The sequence below is a fragment of the Camelus dromedarius genome, chromosome 3, assembly GCF_036321535.1.
Source record: "Camelus dromedarius isolate mCamDro1 chromosome 3, mCamDro1.pat, whole genome shotgun sequence".
Classification (NCBI taxonomy): domain Eukaryota; kingdom Metazoa; phylum Chordata; class Mammalia; order Artiodactyla; family Camelidae; genus Camelus; species Camelus dromedarius.
The window spans coordinates 54,253,538-54,271,517 of NC_087438.1; the positions used below are offsets into that span (position 1 = coordinate 54,253,538).

The 17,980-nt window shown below is 33.9% G+C and overlaps 1 protein-coding gene and 1 long non-coding RNA gene across 9 annotated transcripts in view; one reads left to right on the plus strand and one right to left on the minus strand.

Annotated features, from left to right (window-relative positions):
- The window catches only part of LOC116151933 (uncharacterized), a 241,062-nt gene that overhangs the window by 134,767 nt on the left and 88,315 nt on the right, over window positions 1–17,980 (plus strand). For all 5 annotated transcript variants that reach the window (XR_010378917.1, XR_010378923.1, XR_010378919.1 and 2 more), the window contains exon 5: window positions 902–971. This is a non-coding gene — a long non-coding RNA (uncharacterized LOC116151933). The remainder of the gene's footprint in view (window positions 1–901; window positions 972–17,980) is intronic.
- Window positions 1–17,980, minus strand: part of SSBP2 (single stranded DNA binding protein 2) — a 248,251-nt gene that overhangs the window by 109,647 nt on the left and 120,624 nt on the right. The gene's annotated exons all lie outside the window — the stretch shown is intronic.

Here is a 17,980-nt window from a genome sequence, read left to right on the forward strand (position 1 = left end):
ACTCATTGCTGCTCTGCCTTTCTTTTTTTCAGTTTTTTTCTGTTTCATTTTGCATAATTTCTATTGCTATGTCTTCAAGTTTAGACATTGCAGAAGCAAAGATTACTAATCTGCCATTAATTCCATCCAGTGTATTTATCACCTTTTATAATTTTGTTTTTTTAACATATCCCATATATTTACTTAACATATTCAAGCTTAGTCTTCTAAATTTTTAAAGATATTGAAAATTATAACAACTGTTTTAATGTCCTTGCCTGGCAATTCTAATATCTGTATTAGTTCTAGATTAGTTTTGATTGAGATTTTCCCACTTCTTTGCATTGCCTCATCATATTTGATTGAAAGCAGACATTATAAATTTTACTTTGTTGGGTGCTGGATATTTTTATATTCCTATAAAAACTGTACTCCAGGACAAAACTCAGTTAAGTTACTTGGACACAGTTTGATCCTGTTGGTTCTTGCTTTTAAGATATCACAGGTGGGACTGGAGTAGCCTACAGTCTAAGAATAATTATTCTCCACTACTGTAGCAAGGGCCTTCTGAGTAGGCTACCCAATGGCCTGTGAATTACGAGGGTTTGCATTCTTTCTGCCACAGACTTCTTTAGAACCCTGCAGTTTCCCTAACTAAAGCACCTCTTATACTTCACTGAAATTCCTATTCTGGTTGTCTTTTTATTATGTAGCTCTTTCTCCATACTGTTGCTATATTAAGCTTGTACTTAAGCAATGCATTTTGTATTCCTGACACAGTCCTTGCGCACTGGGTAGATACTAGCTGAATAAATAAGAACATTCACAAGTGTATGTTGACAAAATGGAAAAAGTTTAAACATGTAAAATTCTGTAACTTGCATGACTTTTAAAACCTAGCGGCTATAATTTTATTCCTTAGGAAATCATAACCACCTGCATATTTTAACGTGAAAGCTTGGTTCAACTTGTATGGAACCAACCCTTTCAAGGTAAGTTTTATTTCCCTTCCTATCTCTTTGACATTAGGCTCCAGACCAACTTAATAGTCAAAGCAAAAACATTTACTCTACAAAACTTTGTAGACCCTCCAGAGTTTATTCATTTTCAGTGGTACTGGGCCAGGTTGAGCCTTCGTGGCCTCTGACCCTCCCCTGCCCGCAGTAGTACTATCTATCTATATTTACTGTCGTTCGTAAGAACCAGACAACTGGTCTGTTAAGCAGTGTAATGATGCCAAGAATTATCAGAGCAACATCCAAGAAACTCAGCATGCTTAGGAAGATGTTTTAAAACACAATTATAATGTTATGAAAATTGGAAATTAACTGCAAACTACTAATGATTTCTGCATTATAATCTCTGAGTTACTAAACCCTATAATCAATTTGTCTTTTTTATCAAAATATCACTTAACTATATTTCTAAAATGGACCCTTCATTTTAATATATATCACTATAGTAATTAAATCTTTTGTATATTCAAGTCTATACATCAATAAAAATGTTTTTATATAAAGCAACTACCAAAATCTTAAGGTTTCCTTGAAAGACTGTAGAAACATTTGTCCTCACAAAAAAAAAAACCACAACAGAGTATTGCAGAAGGTATCAGAAGTCTAATTTCATTTGTCCTCAACTAACCTGAAATTCTTAAATAAGCTTTCAATTCATTTATTAAAGAAAGCAAAATTATCTTGAATAAATATTCAGTTTCTTTCAATTATTTTGTAGTCTCAACATATACAATTCCCACCATCAGTGACAAAAAAAAAAAAAAGATTGCTTCTCCTAAGAAGTAAAACTTTAATAAACTACATTAAATAACAGAATTCAGTAATATATGACCCTATATTATTACAGAGAAGAAATCCTGAGTTGTGGCAATGCAGAAGGAAAGAAATTAATAAAGCACTACAGAGTAGAATTGCATCTATATAGCAATTGTACACTATAAATGTCCCTCATTCATCATAATCTGCTCAAATTAAAGATTCATTTTTAAGGTCTTGAGGATTCACTAAAGCAATGTCACAACTCCTTTTAAAACATCACATAAAATATGAAGGCAGTCTTGAACATGATACAAATGCTTAGACCTTTTTTTACTTACCATTGTTACACAACTAAGCAGTGCAAAAAGAAGTACAATTCAAGCGAGAAGGTATTTTCCATTTTTACTATTTATCTTAGTTGTCTATAGCAAGTAAGGTACACGTTCTTTCAAATCCCATTAACAGAGATTATAAAACATTCACTTCCCTATGTCACCTTCCATGTAAACATTTTTCGGAACTATACAAGAATATGATATTTTATATCAGATAATTGATCAAATAATTGACACTAACAACCAAGGAGAAAAAAGGAAAATCATAAGACTCATCTAATCATAATGTAATGTGCGTAAGAACAACCATCCCATGTCCTAAGGATCTCCTGAATAAAATAAAGCATACTTTTTTTTTGAAATCCAAAGTAGGTACCATTGCTTACATATACATTCCAAAAGAAACCACAAAACAGGTAATAAAACTAAAATTCAGCAGCTTAACAAAAAAATCAATATTCTATATATGGGATATGAACAATTAGTTAAATTTTAAAAGTACCATGAATATACTACAAAAATCATAAAAATATATCAAAATTTTGCTATAAATCTAAAAATGTGTGCTGAAAGCTACAAATCACAAATAAAGGAAATTAAAGAAGACTTAAATGGAGAAATGGATAGTGTTCAAGAATGGGAAGACTCAATATTGTTACTATTTCAATTTTCTTCAAACTGTCTGCAAACTCAACACAATTCCAATCAATACTCCTACAGAATTGCTTTGTAGAAATCAAAAAATGAAAAAGAATTAGGATAGTCAAAATAATTTTGAGAATGAAGAAAAAAAAGTCTCACACTAACTGATTTCAAGGCTTACATAAATATAAAGCTCAGCAAATAGGATAACATGGTCATGGAGAAATAGAGGATCCACATATATATGGTGATTTTAGCCAAGATGCAAATGCAAGTATGGAGAAAGAAGATTCTTTTCAACAAATGGTGCTGAAACAATTGGATATCCATATGCCAAAAAAATATTTTAAAATCCCAATCCAAACCTTGGACCACATATAAATTAACTCAAAGTGGGCCATATTCTAGGAGAAGACATAGGGTGAAAAACATTGGTGGCATCTTGGTCTAGACAAAGATTCCTTCATATACCACCAAAAGAAAAACTGATAAATTAAACTTTCTCAAAAGAACTTCTGCTCTTTGAAGGACACTATTAAGAAAAATTAAAAAAACAAGCCACAATAGAGACATTTCTGATAAAACTTTTGTATCCTAAATACATAAAGAACTCTCAAAACTTAAATAACCCTGTTTTAAATATAAGTAAAAGATCTTAAGACATCTCACCAAAGATGCAGGAATGAGATGTAAGCACATGAAAAGATATTCAGCATCATTAGTCAATAGGAATATGCAAACAAAACAACGAGAAGCCAGTAAATACCTATTAGAATGACTTAGAAAAACACACAAAACTGACAATAACAAGTGCTGGTTAAAAACACGGAGCAGCTAGAACTCTCATACATGCTGGTGGTGGGAATGTAAAATGGTAGAGATGCTCCAGAAACCAGTTTGGTAGTTGCTTATAAAGTCAAACATAGAACCACACAACATAACAATCCCATTCCTAGGTATGTATCCAAATGAAGGAAAAAAACCCACAACAAGCCTATGTTTATATTGGCTTAATTGATAATTGCCCCAAACTGGAACAACTCAGATGTCTCTCAAGTGAGGAATGGATAAACAGATTGTGGTATATTCATTCAATGGAATACGACTTAGCAATAAAAAGGACAGACTGCAAATACATTCAGCATTATGGATTAATCTCAAATACATTATGCTAAGTGATTGAAACCAGACTCAAAAGGCTATATACTGTATGATTCCACTTATATGACATTCTAGAAAGGCAAGACAATAGGAGTGGAAAACAGACCAGTGGTTACCAGTGGCTGGGATTAGAGGGAGGGGTTAACTACAAAGGGCTAGGGGGTGATTTTCTTGGGTGATGGAATTGTTCTGTATCTCCACTGTGGTGGTAGCTGCATTACTTTGTGTTTGTCAAAACTCATAGAACTGTACACCAAAAAGGGTGAATTTTATTGTACCTAAATTATGCATTAATATACAGTGGGGGAAAAAATGCCATAATCAGGTAATGAGAAATCAATACTAAGTCATTTGATTACAACTGTAGGTTGAAAAACGTGATCTTCTCAAATTTCAATTAGTCCTAGATGCTGTTCAAGATTTTACTACTATAAGGCAATATTCTATCATTTAGTAGATAAAATATTTAAAATAGAATAAAAAACTGGGAAACTACTGTATATAACGATAATGTGCAAAAATAGGGCATGCATGCCCTCTACTCTCAAGACCATCTCATTTCATGTATTGAATACATGTCTACTTAAAGTAAGAACAGAAGGCAAGAAATACCAGTAATGTGTAATCAAAGTAATAAGACACTATAGTGTGTTGGGGGAAAAAATCCTCCTTCCTTCTCCTTCCCCTTCCTCCCTCTCCTCTTCTCTGAAAGCCCAGGTTTTTCCAAAAGTGCTAGATCTGAGGATGTAAGGTAACTGCTTTTCAAAAGAATAGTGTTCTTACTAAGAAGATACACATGGATTAGTCTCACCAGCTTCCCTCTCATTTATATTGCCACATCCCTCAACTGGGGACACACCATTGATCTATTATTATCAATGAGTAGTTAGTGTCTCAGGGGCAGCCAACCTCTAGGCTAATCAGTGATCCATGAGGCATACGGGCTTCAAGAACCCCGCTTAGAAAAAGTGATGGTAATTTGTTTAACCAGTCAGACTGAATATTCTTAGGTATAAACAGGAGAAAACTGGCTAATCAGCAACAAAAGGAAGCACCAATACACAGAAAGAAGTAGAGTGTGAATGGGGCATGCAAGGGTGCATGTGTGCATGGTGAGAACACATTTGCCAGGAGAGTGCCTGCGTGAAATGGCTAGTGATGAGAAAGAAAGAAGCGACAACCTAGAACTGCCTTGGAACCTAATAGTTTTCTAGTTTCAGTTCTTTATCCATTTTGTGGGTCCTTTAATAAAATTCCTTGTTCTTAAAGTGGTATATTGAGTATGTTTCACTGTTTATTCTACCCTCAACCACTTTCAGAAAAACTTTCCTGAGATTGTCATCCCTAAGGACTACATGTAGCTGACTGGCCCAAAGTAAGTATCTGATCCAAAGCAGCCTGCCCCACCAGATTCTGTAAAGACTATAAACCATATTACCCAGACTCACACAGAAGTGAGTGACTCTCCAACAAAGGACGTGGAGAGTTTGGGTTGTAATCCCCATCTTAGAACATCGAAGTCTCATGTATAATAAGGCTATGAGTTACCAAAAATCACGAGAAAGCTAGACTAAAGAATGAGCCAGTCATTTACAAGCTCTAGTATCCAAAAGCTCTCTCCTGGTCTCCTACTCCTTCTAATGCTAAACATCACCTTACAAGATTCCTACAAAGACAACTACGATGCCTGCTGTTTGGCCAATAACAGCTGCACAACTATCAATTGTTAAGCTGTATTCCAATTATAGGGATATTAAAATGTTTTTTAAAAAATGCATCTTAGAATTTATGAAATATTTCAATTTGGTTCATTAACTGTATTCAAAGGATGTTCTGGTGCTTGGAAAGAGTTCCACTCTCTTAATTTAGGGTTCCTCTCTCCTCTCTCTTCACACATATCCCTATTATGGAAATTAGTTCTAGAAATATCTTGCTAGTTGCTGCCAAAAAAGCAAAACTTTCCATACTTACACTTTTGTGTTCCCTGTCTACTTAAAATTTCAAAAGCAATATCATGGCACCTGAAAAGAACCAACTCCTATGATTTCCTCCCCTACTCCCATCAAAGTGAGATTTGCAAGATGATAAAGATTATGTGAAGTTTTCTTGTATATCTGTTCCTCTCATTATCCCTTTCCATATAAAATGCTTAATGATTCTTTACCATTTAATAAGAGCAGTTTATTAATATGTTCAGTTTCTTTTAGAAATATATTTCTAAATAAAAAATTGACTTTTTCTCCCCAAACAGTCCAATGGAGCATAACACCTGAAATTAGCCTCTTAAAAAAATTCAAAGTCATTTAACCAGAAGTTAATGTCTGTTGATTATCATCCTGTGATAGCAACTATTTAAAAAAAAAACTTTTAAACATATATAGAGCATAGCAAAAATAATTTTTAAAAGCTGTAATAAACTCATTTCCTCACATCACAAATGTGTAAACCCACTGGTCTAAAAATTTTAAGATGAAAAGATAATTTTTGTTAAAGTCCCACAAGGATTCTCTGAAGTGCCAGTATAAATAACAGGTGTAGTTTTTAAGTACTGTAAAAACTGTTCCCCTATTTTACAATAATATATATCTATACCAAGTCACAAGTTTGTGTTCCATGGCATTGTGTACATACTTCTATTATAGATTTATCAAGTCTTATTTTAGCTTGAGTTTGCCTTTTCATAGACCATAAACTCACTGAGAAAGAACCAACCTTATCCTTCACCTTAGAGTCTTTAGCACCTATAACAGTGCTTACCTCAGGTTAGATGCATTAAAAGAATCTGATGAAATAATTATCCATTTCACCAGAAATCTTAGTAAAATGATTAACTTTAGGCTAGTAAGCCTTACGTTTGTAGAATCTCACACATTCAGGAAAAAAAAAGTTTCCAGCCAATATGCTCAACTTCCATCTTAATTTGGCTGAGAAGGAAGGTTGTATGTTCATATTTCTTAACTTTCATTCTTAAAAAATACTAAACTCAGTAATACTTTCATTTCTTCAGTCATTCATTTAGTAGTAAGAGCTCAAAGGAGAAAACATCAGGCTCAAAGAGAACCATAATAAAGGGAAATTCCTGATTACTGAATACGTTGTGTACAGCAACTGAAAAAAATAGGAAAATAAAATGTGGGACTACTTATTTATTAAAGACAGACTATGAGTAATACATATTCATTCAATCTATTAATCTATTTAGATCCTGATAAATAACTGTGCTAAACAGCATTGTTTTTATAATGTTAATGCAGTGTGCATATAAGGCTCAGATTATAAAATGAATCCTTATGAGAGCAAGGTAATTTTACTCTGTCCCACAGTTTATTTGAAAAGTGTCTGCTATTCAAAGTGTCTGCTATTTGTCTATATACAAATATCACTACCATTATTAAAATATAAAGCAAGTTTTTTTATAAAAAGTCATTAGGATGTATATATTTTTATATTTCAAAAAATACAACCATTTAAAAATTTCTCTTTGTACATACACGACAAATTTTTCTCTGTGAATAATAAGCCAAGATTTGAAGTTGGGTATTTGTCCTACATAAATGGTCTTAAGAAATCTAGCTTGTAGAAGAGTCTCTGTTAGAAACATAAACATATGTGAAAATACCATAAAAAGGTACACAGAAAAATATGGGAGGAAGGAAGGGAAAAAGGAAAGAAAAAGGGGAGGGAGATCTTTCAAAGTTCTGCCCAAATAGCAAAGTCTTCTGAAGCTCTTCTGAATCAGAGGAAGTCTGAGAATTCTAGCCAGTTGTTACTAATCTGGGTCTTAGACTAAAAGAAAGGCAGAAGAGCACCAAGATACACCATGTATCTTTACTAAGACTGGACAAATTTTCTTAAGAAAGAAAGGATTGCTGTATTTTAAATTTTTTTCTTATTTAAAATCATATACCGTAAAATTCACTTTTTTGGTGTAAATTTCTGTGAGTTCGGACAAAAGCACAGTGTATTCACCACCATCAAGATATAGACAGTTCTATCACCCCAAAATTCCCCTGTGCTGTCTCTTTGTATCCCGAGTCTTATTTCAACCATTAAATTTAGATATCTTTTGTTTAGTGAAATAGCTTAACAAAGGTAGACTGGGGAGTGGGGAGATAACTGCTTTTAGTTAAACTCTTAAAAATTATTTACACAGGAGATACATTTATATCCCAGAATTAATCCTCCATGACTCCATGATGTTACAAAACAAAATAAAATACACAATTAGACTGGTGTTTTTCTCTAAACATTTGCTTGCTCTCCAATACTGAGAACCTCCGCTGGTACAGTCATGCCAAATCTACTTTGTTCCAGAGAATTAAATCAGTAGTATCCTTAAAAAATACCCACAACTAAAGTCAACCTCTACATATATAAGCAGCAACTAATACAGTAATAATTTAAAAGGCATATCAGACTGCATTTTGCTGGCAGGTTTTTTTTTAATCCTCTCACAGGTAGAGCAACAGCTGTTACTGAATAGTTCTAGTCACTAGAGAATTTCTTTTAGCACAGTTTGACATCATGGCCTAAATTCAAAGTGACACCAAATTAAAGCTTGTTATGGTAATAATCATGACAGTGTAAAGTGTTTTAGAAAATCCTCAAGTCTCAGTCTTCAGATACAACTTCAATTATATCACTGTTGAGTCTGCCTAGTTTCAAATCTTAAAGATAAAACATAATGACTTAAAAATGTTTAAAACTTGGACAAAAAAAGACATCCCATAAATGGGCAATAAATTAACAATATACCATTCCATTTAAATGATATACTACTTGTCTAGCAGAGCAACGGGATGGGGTAAATGTCTTTTCAGGGGCTAGGTACCTAGCTTGATAGTTTTCTCAAATTTCCAATAGTTAAAAAATAATATGCAAAGTAATGTCAGCAGGATGGAGGGACAGGAAGTACCAGGACAGGAAGTACCAGTCCTCATCCCCACACAGAAACACTGATTTAACAACCATTTGCAAACCAGAATACCTTGATGAGAACCTGAGAATCCAGTTAAGATGCAGCAGCACCCTATAAGAGTACAAAACCAAAACCAAACTGCATTGAAATGGTTAAGGAGGGCAGTTTCACTTTATCTCTGAGTCCCCCAACCCCCAATTCAGCACAGGTCAGTGTGGATAAAGATCCTAACAGTGCACGATTTCAATCACAGCAGAGAGAGCCAGGGATGAATCCAACATCCCTAGCCCTTCGGGTGGTGCCCAAGGGAACTGCTCCTGTTTCACCTCACCCAGAAGTACTGAGAGATCCAGCATAGTTTGAAGGCTTCAGGGCAGCTAAGAACAAGGAAGAGGGGTAGGTGGCTCTCAGCAGTGGCCAGTGTGGACCACAGCTGCCAACATGGATGGCAGCAGCTGGCATGGGCCCCAGCAACTGGTGTGCACTGTAGCAGCCAGCAAGGACTTCAGCAGCCAGTGGGGCTCTCAGCTGCTGGTATGGATATTAGCAGTGCCTTGGCTCTGTGGGGCTGGAAGAAAATGCACAATCCTGAGATTTCTTCAGGAGGGAAGGAAAGGAGAGAAAAGTGGGGCTTGCACCTAACATCCCAGCAACTCAGTGCATTGCCCTAGGGAAAAGTGGTGGGTGGCTCTCAGTACTGCGAATGGCTCTGTGGGATTGGGAGAAGGTGTACACCCTGAGAATTCTCCCCCAGGAAAGAGGGAAAGAAATGGAAGATGCACATCCACAAAAAGGTTTGAGAGACTCTCAGAATTTTTCATTGGGCTGATTGGTTAAAGTCTTCCCCTGCCAAAGCCAATCCATAAAGATTTAGAAGTGGCTGTTTCTTCAAATATACAGACACCAAATGCAGAGCTTATAAGAAACACAAAGAATCAGGGACATATGACACTGCCAAAGGAAGAAAATAAATCTCCAATAACACATTCTAAAAAAATGAAGATCTATGAATGGTCTGACCCCCCCTCCAAAAAAAAAAATCAAAATAATCACCTTAAAGAAGCTCAGTGAGGTACAAGAAAACATGGACAACTAGTGAAATCAGGAAAATGATACAGGAACAAAATGAGAATATAAACAAAGAGAGAAACCATAAAAAAGAACCAAACAGAAATTCTAAAGCTGAAGTATAGAATAACTGAACTGAAAAATCCATACGGAAAAACCTCTATAAACACACAAAAAGTAAAGAGAAAGGAATCAAAGTATACTGCTACAAAATACCAACAAATGACAAAGGAAGACAGCAAGAGAGAAAGAAAGGAATACAAAAGAACTAGAAAACAACAAAATGCAATAGTAAGTCTTTATCAATATAGTTACTTTAAATGTAAATAGATTAAATACTCCAATCAATAGACTCAGAGTGGTGGAATGGATCAAACAAATAAGATCTAACAATATGCTACCTACAAAAGAATCACTTTAAGTACACACATGGGCTGAAAGCCAAGGGATGGTAAAAAATATTTTGCTAACAGTAACCAAAATAAAGCAGGAGTGGCAACATCAGAAAAAAACAGATTTTCAGTTAGTTATAACAAGCAAAGATGGTCACTTGACAGGGATAAATGTATCAATTCATCAATAGTATACACAACAGAATACACAATTGAAAAGATATCTGCACTCAACGAAGCAAAAATATGTAACACAAATATTAATAGAACTGAAGAGAGAAAAGACAGCAGTACATTAATAGAAACGGACTTCAAGACTCCACTTTCATCAATTGGTAGATCATTTAGTCGAAAATCAATAAAGAAAGAACAGATATAAATAACACTATAGGTCAAACAGACCTCACAGACATACATAGAACATTCCATCCAACAGCATTAGAATATACATTCTTCTCAAGTGCACATGGAACATTGCACACAAAAACAAGCCTTAACTAATCTTTTAAAAAGTTAAATCATATCAAGTATTGTTTCCATCCACAATGGTATGAAACTAGATATCAATAACAGGAAGGAAATTGGAAAATTCACAAATATGTGGAAATTAAACAACACACTCCTGAATAACCAAAGAATTCAAAAAGGGAAATCAAAAAAGCATCTTAAGACAAATGAAAATAAAAATAAAACATACCAAAACCTATGGGATACAGCAAAAGCAGTTCTAAGGGGGAATTTTATAGCAATAAATGCCTATATTAAAAAAAAGATCTCAAATAATCTAGCATTACACTTCAAGGAAACACAAAAACAACAGTCTAAGCCTAAAATCAGCAGAAGAAAAAATAATAATAAAGATTAGAACAGAAATAAGTGAAATAAACATTAGAAAGACAAAAGATCAATGAAACTAAGAGTATTTTTGAAAAGATAAAATTGACAAACCTTACTAAACCTAAACAAAAAAAAGATTCAAACAAATAAAATTAAAAAGATTCAAACAAAATTAGAAAGAGACATTACAGCCAAATACCACAGAAATAAAAGGATCAGAAGAGACTACTATGAACAAGTATATGCCAATAAATTGATAATCCAGAAGAAATTTCTAGAAATATGCAACCTACAAAGGCTCAATCATGAAGAAATGAAAAATCTGAAGAAACTAATAGTGTGTAAGGAGACTGAATCTCAGTAATAAAAACCTAAACAAAGAAAAATACAGGATCAGTTGGCTTCATTGGTGAATTCTATCAAACATTTAAAGAGAATTAATGCTAATCTTTCTCAAGTTCTTCCAAAAAATTAAAGAAAAGGGAACACTTCCAAACTCATTTTACAAGGCCAGTATTACCCTGATAAAAAAGCCACACAAAAACCACAAAAAAACTACAGAACAATATCCCTGGATAAACATAGGGGCAACAATCCTCAACAAAATACTAGTAAATCAAATTCAAGAGCACACTGAAAAACAAAATCATACACCATGATCAAGTGGGATTATTCCATGAGATACAAGGATCGTTCAACATATATGCAAATAAAGAAGTATAATACATCACATTAACAGAATGAAGAATAAAAATTACATGACTATCTCAATATATGCATGAAAGCATTTAATAAAATTCAACACTCTTTTATGACAAAAGCACTTAATAAACTAGGTCAAGAAGGAATGTACTTCAACATAATAAAGGCCATATACGACAAGCCCACAACTAACACCATACTCATTAGTGAAAAACTGTAAGGTTTTTCTCTAAGGTTAGGAAAGAAATAAGGACACCCATTCTCACTACTTTTATTCAATATGGTACTATAAGTCCTAGACAGAGCAATTAGGTAAGAAAAAGAAAAGTCATACAAATTAGAAAGGAACAAGTAATGTGTTTGCAGATGACATGATTTTACATATACCAAACCCTAAGGACTCCACTAAAAAACTGTTAGAACCAATATGTGAATTCAGTAAAGTTGCAGGATACAAAATCAACATATGAAAGTCAGTTGCAAATGCACTGACCTTCTAACCCAACAATTTCTGGGAATTCACTTCTGGGAAGTCATCCTACAGATCCACCTGCACATGTGCAAAATGACAGATGCTGAAGTTAAATCATGGCAGTTTGTTTGCCTTGGCAGATTGGAAATAACCCAAGTGTCCATTATTTGGGATCTGATTACACTAGGCTAATGACACACAATGGACTATTGTGCATTTGTAAAATGAGAAGAAAAATACAAAGGGACATCTCTATATAGTTTGTTAAAATATACAGGATATATACTGCCAAATGAAAAAAAAAGGCACCAAAAAAAGGTATATTTTTTTTTACTTCTGTGTAAGAAAGGGAAAAAATAGAAAAATATATTTGCTTTGGCATAAAGAAATGGAGGGAAATGTAAAATAGTTAAAGTGATTGTCTCTTGGGACAGAGGAATGGAGAACAACGTGGCAGGGTATGGGAGAAAAATCTTACATTCACTCTGTTACTTTATAGTGATTTGATTTTTAAGCATGAGAATACACTATCTAATATAAAAAAGAACTCAAAGTCACTTCCATTTCTATACACTAAAAATGTACTATCTGAAAAAGAAATTAAGATAACAATTCCATTTAGCTTCATAAAGAACAAAATGTTTAGAAATAAACTTAATCAAGCAGGTGAAAGTCTTGTTCAATGAAACTATAATACATTGCTGAAAATAGATTAGACACAAATAAATGGGAAGATATCACAGAGACTCAATACTGTTAAAATGAACATAACTACCTGAAATGATCTTCAGAGTTAATGCTATTCCTATGAAATCCCAATGGATTTCTTATAGAAGTAGAAAAAGTAATCCTAATTCACACAAAAGACCACAAATAGACAAAGCAATCTTGAGAAAAAAGAACAAAGCTGGAGGCATCACATGTCCTGATTTCAAAATGTATTACAAAAACAGAGTAATTAAAACAGTATGGCATAACATATAAAGGCAGAAATACAGACCAATGGAACAGAATAGGGAGTCCAGAAATAAACCTGCCTATATAACGTCAACTGATCTTCAACAAGTTTGCTAATAATATACAATTGGGAATAATATACAAATGGTGTTGGGAAAATGAAATACCCACATGCAAAAGAATGAAACTAGACGAGATTAGTGTACACAAAAATCAATTAAAAATGGATTAAAGACTTAAACATAAGACCTGAAATTGTAAAACTCCTAAAAGAAAACATAGGGGAAAAGCTTCATGACACTGGTCTTGGCAATGATTTCATGGATATGACATCAAAAGAACAGGCAACAAAAGCAAAAATAGACAAGTGGGACTATATCAAACTAAAAAGCTTCTGCACAGCAAAAGAAAATCAACACAGTGAAAAGGCAACCTACAGAATGGGAGAAAATACTTGCAAGTCATATCTGATAAGGGGTTACCTTCCAAAATAAGTAAGAAACTGCTACAACTTAGTATGAAACAAAACAAAACAAAACAAAACAACAACAACAAAAACTCGATCAAACAAACAAAAAAACACCCCAAATCAGCCAATTAAAAAATGGGCAAAAGATCTGAATAGATATTTCTCCAAAGAAGATATACAAATGATCAATGGGTATGTGAAAAGGTTCTCAGCATCACTAATCATCAAGGAAATGAAAATCAAAACTATGATGAAACATCACCTTACATCTGTTAGGACAGCTATTACTGAAAAAAATCAAAAGATAATAAATGCCGTCAACATTGCAGAGAAACTGGAACGTTTTTACACAATTGATGGGAATGTAAAATGGTTCAGATGCTGTGTAAAATATGGCAGTTCCTTTAAAAATTTCAAATAGAACCAAGACACAACGTAGCAATCCCACTTCTGGGTATATATCCAAAAGAACTGAAATTAGGATATCAAAGAAATACCTGCAGTCCCATGTTCACTGAAGCATTATTCAAAACAGCCAATATGAAAACAGCTAAAACCCACATGTCCACTGACAGACAAGATGATAAAGAAGATGTAGTATAATGTGTACAATCAGCCTTAAAAAGAAGTAAAACCCACCATTTGCCATAAAATGAGTGGGGCTGGAGGACATCATGCTAAATGAAATAAGTCAGTTACAGAAGGACAAATACTGCATTATTCCAATTATATGAGAAATTTAAAGCAGCCAAGCTTATAGAAGTAGAAAACAGAATGATGGTTGCCAGGTGATGGGGGGAGAGGAAATGGGAGTTGTTCTATCAAGTTACCGCATACAAGATGAGGAAGTTCTAGAGATCTGCTGTACAACACAGTACCTGTAATTACTGATATAGTATTATGCTTTAATTTTTTAAGGGAGTACCTATATCTCACATTAAGTCTTCTTACTAACAAAGGAACCCAAACAAACTTTTGAAGGTGATGGATATGTTTAATACCTTGATTTTAGTGATGGTATCAGATATATCCATACGCCCAAACTCATATAAGGACAATATAATAAATATGAGCAGTTTTGCATCAATTTTACTTCAATGAAGCTGTAGAACTCAAAAAACATATATATTCATACACACATAATCCTCCACATATGTATGGAAGGGAGGGAAGTCCCATCTAATATTAATACCACAATTGGTGTTAGAACTATTATAATCAAACATGCGGGATCAATGAATATTTTCTGGCTGATTAGTAACATGAAGAGTATCACAGTTTTTGAAAATTAAATCTTCCAGTTTTCTGAAATCACACAAATTACAGACCTTTGTTAAAAGAAACTAACTTCATTCAGAGGAAACGAATCTTTGAGTAATAATACTTGGTTGTGTTTATTTTTTAATTACTCTAACATAAAATAAGCAATCATTTTTTAATTACTCTAACGATAAAATAAGCAATCAGAGATATATAAAAAGATCACATTATACCTGAAATCAGTGTAGAGAGAAACGCCCTGAGAACACTGACCACCAAGTAATCAGAGACACTGTGTATGGTGGTTCAAGGTATACATATTGGTCACTGTTCAGTGGCATGTAGCTGAGGAAACAGAGGAGCCTGGTACTGAACCCCCTTCAATAGTTAAGCCATCTCCCTTGCAGGGTAACCCACAGAAAATGTAAGAGTAAAATATTACAGAAAAATTTTGAAAAATATTACATTGCTAATTATTAAGGCGGCTCAATGCAGTATTTACCAGAGGAAGATCTCAGATCTTAAAGTCAGAATTAACCTTAGGTCATTGCCTCTCTGTGTTTTCTCCAAATGAAATCCATCATACACGATCTAATCTGTATTTGAATACTTCCATGGACAGACATGATCACTAGGCAGTTCTTTTTTAAGCCAAACTGTATCTCTCAGAAACTTCTGCCCTTTTCAAGTACTGCTCTTATACACGATGGTCTGAAAGGATTTTGGAGACCACTATCACATCTGTTTTTTTCCTCTCTTCTTCATCGCAAATAACTTGAGTTCCTTTAATTCATTATTATATAACATGATTCCAGACAGCGTTACTCCAAAGTTCCTATACAGGACAGGCTAGAAACCTGTTTTGAATTTCCCTTGCAGGGCAAACATAGTTACTACTTAGCTTTTATGCGATACCACTTTTGTCTCCCTAATAGTTGTCCAATTATGCCAAAGATAGCATTTACTTGGTTTCTGCCACAAATCAAGCTTTGACATAATGGCTTATAGGTTTTAACAAACTGGATTATCTTTTTTTCTTCAATTTTTTGGTGGCATGGCTTTGGCAAAGCTTTGGGGGTAGGAGTATAGAAGGCAAAAAAACATTGTGCAGCCCTCTAGTAGCATCTAAGCTAGTCAACATTCTTCTCAAAAGGTCATGTCCAGGAGGAAGTCAAAATAAACAAAATCAAATTAGTGTGGAACTATTCCTTCTTACAGTATTAGAGTACTGTATTTAACTTATCAGAACTCTCAGATATATTTTCCCTAGTAAGTTCCTTTCTTATCACATCTCTAGATTTCTACTTTTTATTTTTTTTAACTTAAATGTAAACTTGGTTTTATTTATGTAGCTATTAATTTAATTAATTATAACATTTTTATTGAGTTATAGTCATTTTACAATGTTGTGTCAAATTCCAGTGTAGAGCACAATTTTTCAGTTATACATGAACATACATATATTTATTGTCACATTTTTTTTTTGCTGTGAGCTACCACAAGATCTTGTATATATTTCTCTGTGCTATATAGTATAATCTTGTTCATCTATTCTACATTTTGAAATCCCAGTCTGTCCCTTCCCACTCCCCACCCCCCTGGCAACCACAAGTTTGTATTCTATGTCTATGAGTCTGTTTCTGTTTTGTATTTATGGTTTTTTTTTTGTTTTTTTTGTTGTTTTTTTTTTTTTTAGATTCCACATATGAGCGATCTCATATGGTCTTTTTCTTTCTCTTTCTGGCTTACTTCACTTAGAATGACATTCTCCAGGAACAACCATGTTGCTGCAAATGGTGTTATGTTGTCGGTTTTTATGGCTGAATAGTATTCCATTGTACAAATATACCACATCTTCTTTATCCAGTCATCTGTTGATGGTCATTTAGGCTGTTTCCATGTCTTGGCTATTGTAAATAGTGCTGCTATGAACACTGGGGCGCAGGTGTCATTTTGAAGTACAGTTCCTTCTGGATATATGCCCAGGAGCGGGATTCCTGGGTCACATGGTAAGTCTATTCCTAGTCTTTTGAGGCATCTCCATACTGTTTTCCACAGTGGCTGCACCAAACTGCATTCCCACCAGCAGTGTAGTTCCCTTTTCTCCACAGCCTCTCCAGCATTTGTCATTTGTGGACTTTTGAATGATGGCCATTCTGACTGGTGTGAGGTGATACCTCATTGTAGTTTTGATTTGCATTTCTCTAATAATTAGTGATACTGAGCATTTTTTTTCATGTGCCTATTGATCATTTGTATTTCTTCCATGGAGAATTGCTTGTTTAGGCCTTCTGCCCATTTTTGGATGGGGTTGTTTGTTTTTTTCTTATTATGTCTTATCAGCTGCTTATATATTCTGGAGATCAAGCCTTTGTTGGTTTCATTTGCAAAAATTTTCTCCCATTCCATAGGTTGTCATTTTGTTTTACTTAGGGTTTTCTTTGCTGTGCAGAAGCTTGCAAGTTTCATTAGGTCCCATTTGTTTATTCTTGCTTTTATTTCTATTGCTTGGGTAGACTGCCCTAGGAGAACATTTTTGAGATGTATGTGAGATAATGTTTTGCCTATATTTTCTTTTAGGAGGTTTATTGTATCTTGTCTTATGTTTAAGTCTTTGATCCATTTTGAGTTTATTTTTGTGTATGGTGTAAGGGAGTGTTCTAGCTTCATTGATTTACATTCTGCTGTCCAGTTTTCCCAACACCATTTGCTGAAGAGACTATCTTTATTCCATTGTATATTCTTGCCTCCTTTGTCGAAGATTAAACTAAACCAATAATTTAGTTTATTAATGTTGGATTATATATTTTGTAAAAATTCAAAAACATAAGTTCAATTAGGTACATGAAAGACTCGGTTTCTTTTCTAGTTATTAGAATAAAGATTCCAAGAGTAAATAAAATAAACTAAAATATTTAATAGTATTATTTCTAAGGAAGCCCTATAGGCAGAATGTTTCCTAATTCTTCTGGTTGCCTTTTGTTACTAGAGTTCTACCAAACCAAATAAGACC